Source organism: Nicotiana tomentosiformis, chromosome 12, assembly GCF_000390325.3.
Source record: "Nicotiana tomentosiformis chromosome 12, ASM39032v3, whole genome shotgun sequence".
Lineage (NCBI taxonomy): Eukaryota > Viridiplantae > Streptophyta > Magnoliopsida > Solanales > Solanaceae > Nicotiana > Nicotiana tomentosiformis.
The window spans coordinates 99,600,500-99,608,962 of NC_090823.1; positions in this window are offsets into that span (position 1 = coordinate 99,600,500).

Below are 8,463 nucleotides of genomic sequence, written 5' to 3' on the forward strand. Positions count from 1 at the left end.
CCTTACTACAGGAACTGACTCTACAGTAGGAGTATCAATACTAACATCTTTCACATAGGCCAGATACGCACCATACCCCTTCTCAACCATTCGTTGAGCTTTAAGAAATGAAACAATCCTGCTAGGAACATGATCCGAGGTACCTCTCCACTCTAGTCGCGGTAGACCTGGCATAACCAATGTCACCATCTTGGCGTAACAATCAAGAAAGCCTGATAGGGCGACAACCATTCCATGCCCAAAATAATATTGAAATCCACCATATTGAGCAATAATAAATCAGCTCTGGTCTCAAAACCACTGATAACAATTAAACACGACTGATACACACGGTCCACAATAATAGATTCACCCACGGGTGTAGATACATAAACAGAAAAACTCAAGAAATGACGTGATACACCCAAATACGGGGTAAAATAAGATGACACATAAGAATAAGTGGAGCCTGGAACAAATAATACTGATGCATCTCTATGACAGACCGGAATAATACCTATGATAACAGAATTGGATGCAACGACATTTTTCCTAGAAGGAAGGGCATAATATCTGGCCTAGCCTCCCCCTCTAGGGTGACCTCTACCTGCCCGACCTCCACCTCTAGCTGACTGTGCAGGTGGAGTGGCAACTGGTGCAGTAATCATGGCATGAGAAGCCTGATGACCCTATGGAATAGGTGGGGCTTGTGAAATTTGTAGAGGTGCACCCCTCCTAAATCTGGGGAAGTCTCTCACAATATGACGAGTGTCACCACACACAAAACAAGCCCTCGGAGGACGTGGCTGCTGGGACTGGCTCGGGCCTGATCGACTAGACTGCCCGCTGAAAGCACCCCGTACAGGAGGTACAGAAGACATTGGTGGTGCATAATATGGAACCTGAGGTCTGGGAACCACTGGAAGTTGTAAGTACTGAATGAATAGGACGACTCACATAACCTCTACCATGATGGGCTGCAACTGGGGCACGAGAATTATTATATGTACCAGAATCTCCGGGTCTCTTAGCTTCCCTCTCCCGAGTCCGCATACCTTCCAATCTCCTAGCAATTGACTCCACTTGTTGGTATGTGATGTCCATATCTAGCTCTCAGGCCATACTATAGTTGATACTAGGGTGAAGACCCTCAATAAATCTGCGAACCCGCTCTCGAACAATGGCAACTAAGGCTGGTGCATGCCTAGCCAAATCACTGAATCAGACCGCCTATTCTGACATAGTGATAAAACCCTGGCGCAGCTGCTCAAACTCTGCGCGCCATGCATCTCTAAGACTCTGATGAACATACTCCCTTAAGAACATATCTGAAAATTGAGTCCAAGTAAGTGAAGCTGCCTCAGCCGGACTATCCAACTCATATGCCCTCCACCACTGGTAGGCTCCTCCTCTAAACTGGAACGCCATAAAAGAAAACCCACTGGAATCCACAATACCCATAGTACGAAGGATACATTGGCATTCCTCTAGAAAACCCTGAGTATCCTCTGAAGCTAAACCACTGAAAGTGGGAGGGTGGTACTTCTTATACCTCTCGAGCCTGAGCTGCTCCCCCTCTGAAACTGTTGTCCTAATCTCAGGCTGAACTGAGACAACTGGCTGCACTAGTATAACCTCTGGGGCATGGTCAACTTGGGCCCATGGCTCTGGAGTACTGGCGGCGGGAGTCTGTGCTCCTCCCCTGGCCTGAGATGTGGCAGGAGCAAGTGGAATTAACCCTGCCTGAGCTAGAGTGCCAAACATACTCAAAAACTGGGCAAGAGTCTCCTAAATTGCAGGAGTAGTAACAAGCGTCTCAGGTGCCTGCTCTCCAACTGGAGCTACTGGTGGCTCTGGTGCAGCAGCTCGTGCAGGTGCTCTGGCTGCACCATGTGGTCTTCCTCGGCCTCTGCCCCGACCCCGGCCTCTTGCGGCTCCAACATGGGGCGTGGGTGTCTGATCATCAGATCTAGTTGTGCGTGTCCTCACCATCTATGGGAGAATAGAAAGACAATTTTTAGAACTTTGAAATCAACAAAGGCGTACGATAAGGAATCAAAGAAGTGAATATTTCCTAACAGTTCCATAGCTTCTCGAAGATAAGTACAGACGTCTCCGTACCGATCCGCAAGACTCTACTAAACTTGCATGTGACTCATAACACCTATGAATCCAGTGCTCTGATACCAACTTGTCACGACCCCAAATTTCCTCCGTAGGAGGTCGTGATGGCACCTAGTTTCTAAGACTAGGTAAGCCTATCAATGCGGAATAATCATAAATATCTGAAATAAATAAACTACAATTCAAATAATTACAACTCCCAAAACCCGGTAGAAATAAGTCACAAGCTTCTAAAAAGTTTATTCTCAATGTTTCTACGTATCAAAGTCTAAGAAAAATAAGGAAGCAACATAAAATTATAGAAGGGAACTCCGGAGTCGGCGGACGCTGGCAGATATACCTCGAAGTCTCCGTGCGCAGGTAACTCACTGACGTCTAGACTGGTAAGATGTACCTAGATCTGCACAAAAAGATGTGCAGTAGCGTAGTATGAGTACACCACAGCGGTACCCAGTAAGTGCCAAGACTAACCTCCGTAGAGTAGTGACGAGGTCAGGTCAGGCCCTTTTGAAAAATTGATAATGACATGAAAAAATATTTAAACAATTTAATAAGATAAAATGACTATGAAAATGAATCAAATAGTATATCACATTTAATGACACCAAATAATTGCAAATAATATCTCGTGGAATCAAAACAGAATTCCTTTCAACTTTATGAAAATCACAACAATTAATCGAAGAAAACTATGGCCATAAATCAATATCAACAAGGGCACTACCGAGGTACCGCCTCGTAGACCCAAATCATAAATAAATTCACAATATCTCATTTCCTTATATCACCGCGGGAATCTTCACAATTTATTTAAAGAAAATATTTTTTCGAAATAGCGTCCCGCGTTTTAGCTACCCTTATCACACCGCATGACTTCTAGTAGTCACCCCTACTAGCCACGCGTATCAAGCCACCCTTATCTCACCGCATGCGTTTCAATACCCAGACCTTATACCACCGCATGCGTATCAATGTCACAATATATCATAATTTGCAACTCAAGTGCCCAATATTTCAATTTTCCAAACATAAATCAACAAAAATATTTTTCAATAATAAAGAGCTCACGGCTCATGCCAAAATAATACAACAATAATATTTTTCAATAATAAAGAGCTCACGGCTCCATTACAATGAGTACCAAAAATCTTATGAAAATATTCTGGAATAAATAATTCAGGAAAATAATATTTCAAAATCTTTAATACGTTGTTTCAATATCAAATTTAGAAATGTCAAAAACTTCATATTAATAATATTTAATTTAAAGAAAATCAACCTTCAAATAATGCACAGTATAAAAGAAACCAAGTTTCAATTAAACAGGTAAAATAATTAGTAGGAAAAAGTCAAGCAAATTTAAGGTATACAAATCAAATCAATAATGGAGAATATAACTAGATTTAATAATTTAATTAATATGCAACAGTGATCTTCATAATTTGAACACATAATCCTTCACATTTAGTCTGTGTACACACTCGTCACCTCGTGTACACCACTTTCATCACATTACAATTAATATCAATCATAGGAGAATTTCTCCCACACAAGGTTAGACAAGTCACTTACCTAGACTTGCTCTAATTTAACCAAGTAATATGCTTTTTCCTCGATTTTTTCCGATTCTGGTCGACTCATATCTAGTCATAAATAATTTGTTACAGTCAACATAAATTATAAAATTAATTCTATAAGAAAATACTATATTTTTCAATAAAAATTCGAAATTAACTCAAAAATGATCTGTGGTGCTCACGTCTCGGAATCCGGAGAAAGTTATGAAATATGAACGCCCATTCAATCGCGAGTCTAACCATACCAAAATGACTAAATTCCAATAACAATTTGACCCTCAAATCTTCAAATCTATCCATGAGGGTTTTTCAAAATTTTCCTACTTAGATTACCAACTAAATATTTAAACAATGATGCATTCGGGTAATCTAATCAAGATTGAGTTAAGAACACTTACTCCGATGTTTTCTCTGAAAATCTCCCAAAAATCGCCTCAATCCGAGCTCCAATTCGTTAAAAATGGATGAAATTAAACATTCTGTCCAGTGGTTTCTTCTTCGCGAACGCGACCATTGTCTCGCGTTCGCAAAGCACAAAAATGTGCTGCCCAACTTTCCTCTTCACGAACGCGAAACTTTGCTAACTCAAACTATCGCGAACGCGTCCCTTATCTCGCGAATACGTAGAACAAAAGACTGTGGTTTCCAGCTGCCTCGCTCTCCTTGGCGAACGTGACGCCACTCACGCGTTCGCGATGCACACACAAACCATACCTTCGCGTTCGCGTTCGCGTCCTCCCCTTCGCGAACGCGAAGAACAAAACCTCACACACGGAAAACACTCTTCGCGAACGCATTCTACTCCTCACGTTCGCGATGCTTCCACTGACCACACCTTCGCGAACGCGAAGAACAATTTTCTGCAACAAAAACCGGAAAAATCTGCTACTTCTCTAAGTCCAAAAATGACCCGTTGAGCATCCGAAACACACCCGAGGCCCCCGTGACCTCAACCAAATATACCAACAAGTCCTAAAACACCATACGAACTTAGTCGAATCCTCAAATCATATCCAACAACGTTAAAAACACGAATCACACATAGATTCAAGCCTAATAAACTTTGAAATTTCTAATTTCTACAAATGACTACGGAACCTATCAAATCACGTTCGATTTATCTCGACTTGTGTGCACAAGTCATAAATGACATAACGGAGATATTCATATTTTCAGAATCGGATTTCGACCACGATATCAAAAAGTCAACCCCTCGGTCAAACTTCCCAAAAATTTAATTTTCGGCATTTCAAGCCTAATTCCACTACGGACTTCCAAATAAAATTTCGATCACGCTCCTAAGTCCAAAAATCACCATACGCAGCTGTTGGAATCATCAAATTCTATTCCGATGTCGTTTGCACATAATTCGACATCCGGTCACTATTTGAACTTAAACTTTTAATTTTTCATCAAAATTCCGTATCTCGGGCTAGGGACCTCAGAATTTGATTTCGGGCATACGCCCAAGTCCCAATTCACGATACGGACCTAGCGGAACTGTCAAAATACTGATCCGAGTCATTTGCTCACAATGTTGACCAAAGTCAACTCAGTTGAGTTTTAAAACTCTAATTCATATTTTAATTTCATTTTCACATAAACATTTTCCGAAAAATTTTACGGACTACGCACGCAAGTCGAGGAATGATAAATAGTATTTTTTAAGGTTTTAGAACACATAATTAATTATTAAATTTAAAGATGACATTTTTGGGTCATCACAAACTTGGAGATATATTAACACATGGTAACCCATCTGAATTTATCACTCCAGAAGATGGCCAACAAATTCATATTGATTATGAAGAACTTATTAAGGCAATGCAAAACCTTTGAATTTACTTTTTTTCGTTAATTTACTTGTTGTTAAATGTAAACTTCAATTTGTAAGTTTGAAATAAAAAAAGCACTTGCAAATTATAAGTGCAATTTTTTTCCATCTTCATTATATTCTATTATCTTAAATTTTTAACGAAATATTCAAAATTTCAAATATAAAGATTTTAAAGCATTTGCATTCTTTTATTCAAACACTCTTTTTATAAGATTGTTTTTTTGTTTTATATTCTTACTTTATATTAATATAAATTACGATAGTTATACAAAATACAAAAAAATAAAATAACATTAACCCGGCCCAGCCTGGCCCGACCCCTTGGACCCGTAACCGTTCCAGTTCATTTTTTACCCGGATGGACCCGTACCCGTTAAACCCGGTTTGAAAAAATCGGCAATCGGCCCGAATTGTAAACCGGTCGGTCACCTTTTTTCTCAACCCGGACTGGACCGGCCCACCCGTTAAACAGCTTTACTCTTAACCGGTTACCGTCTCCCAGTATTGCTACATAAAGTGGCTTTTGAAAGCTATGTTACGAGGGGTTAATATTTTAATGTTGGTACTTCGGAGTACTTGTCATTCATTCGGTCAGAAGGAGAGACGCGGTTCACTTGAAACAAGATTTAAGTCTCACATAACTCAATCATAGCATAAAATTATGAGTTCAAGTTTTGTCATTGTAACTTGTAAGTAATTTTTGCACCATCCGATTACGGTACTTACCTATTGCAGTAAGTGACATATCTTATTTTCAATATTGCAAATCCCTTATTTTGAAAAGATTCACTATAGATATCTTTTGATTGTCCTGATAATATATGAAAGAAATAAACTAATAGTATATATAACTTAAACGCTTAAAAATTAAGGTTGTTAAGAATTTCCTTTCATCTTCATCCACGTAATTTCCAATGATCATATCATCAAGATATTAAGGTTCACACCACTTAAATAGATACGTCGACGTCCGAAGAATCTTCATATATATATATATATATATATATATATATATATATATATGTATTATGTCCATATCATATATATTTTCAGCTTTATATTATGTTCATATCAAATATATTTTTTAGTTGCTAGTTTGTACATAATCAAAAAACCACTCTAAGTATATGGTCATCTTTCCAATTTCTTAATAACTTTAATGGATTGACCTGTATATTTCTAGGAGAGATCAGTTAAAGTCCAAAATTTTAGAATGGGCAAATGTGTTAACTGTGGCCAGGGTGAGGTTAAATAATCCCCAACTCGTAAAAGGATTAACTAGAAAGAATTTAAGAACTAAAGTATTGGTTATAGTATATGATGACAGATGGTCAGACATAAAGAAATCTATAATAGGTTTAACGGAAGTAGATATGACAAATAATAGAGGAATATTTTACATAAGCCCAGATTTTATGATAAACATGACAGAATTTGGAAAAAATATTAAAATAGAAATACAGACTAAAGGATATGAAGAAATGAATAATGGAAATAATTTATTAATATATGTAGGGTTTATAGGAAAAATGGCAACTAATAGTAACACAAAATTTAAAATAAAAGTAGATGATGTAGTAGAAGTAATGGGAAATAAAGGTATAAGATTAATAAAGCCCATAAAAATAAACCCAAAAGAATATAGGATTAGAATGGAATTTAGAAAAAAATTCAAAACAAAAAATACTAAAACCAGAATCTCATTTAATATATACAAACTCTAAAGGTGAGACCTCAATTAGGTTTACATATTATAATTATACTAATCAGAAAAAACTAGATGATGAAATTGAAAGTACAATTGTAATGATTCGGCCGGTCGTTTTGAGAGTAATAGTCTCGATCCCATAATCACTGCTTTCCCTGTATCATTTTATGCTTATGTGACTTGCCGGGGGACTTTGTTTTTGATTTCGGAGTGAATTGGGACACTTAGTCCCTAAGATGGAAGCTTAAATTCTAGGATTTTGACCATAGTTAGAATTGTGTGAAGACGGCTTTGGAATGGAGTTTCGTCAGTTCTGTTAACTCCGTTGGGTGATTTTGGACCTAGGAGTGCGTCCAAATTGTGATTTGGAGGTCCGTAACTGAATTAGGCTTGAAATGGGGAAAGCTGAATTTTTGGGAAGTTTGACCGGGAGGGGACTTTTTGATATCAAGGTCGGATTCTAATTCCGAAAGTTGGAGTAGATCTGTGATGTCGAATATGATTTGTGTACTAAATTTGAGGTCAATCGGACGTGAATTGATAGGTTTCGGCATCGGTTGTAGAAGTGTGAAGTTTCAAGTTCATTAAGGTTGAAATGGAGTGCGATTCGTATTTTTGTTTTTGTTTGATGTGATTTGAGGGCACGACTATGTTCGTATGATATTTTAGGACTTGTTGGTATCTTTGGTTGAGGTCCCGGGGGCCTCGGGTTGATTTCGGAGGATTATCGGATCGAATTGGGAGTTGGAAGAATTACTAAGCATTGCAGCTTCTAGTATCATCACACCTGTGGTGGGGTTGACCGCAGGTGCAGACTCACACGTGCGAGCAGAGGAACGCCGGTGCGGTTTGTAGAAACTTGGTCTGTGGGCGCATGTGCGATGTTAGGACCGCAGAAGCGGAGTCGCTTCTGCGGATGATGGAACGCAGAAGCGGAAGGTCAGGAAGGTCATTGGTCGTAGAAGCGGAGGTATTCCGCAGAAGAGGGCGCGCAGGTGCGGCCCATTAGCTCACAGAAGCGGAATTGAGGACTTAAGTGAAGTCCGCACCTGCAATAGTTTTGCCATAGGTACGGAATCGCAGATGCGGTGATTCCCTCACAGAAGTGAAATCGCTGGGCAGAAAAGGGAAAATTACGAAGGTTTGATCTCATTTTAACTTTGAGACTTTGAGAGCTCGAATTGAGGCGATAAATTGAGGGATTTTCAGAGGAAACTATTGGGTAATGATTCTTAACT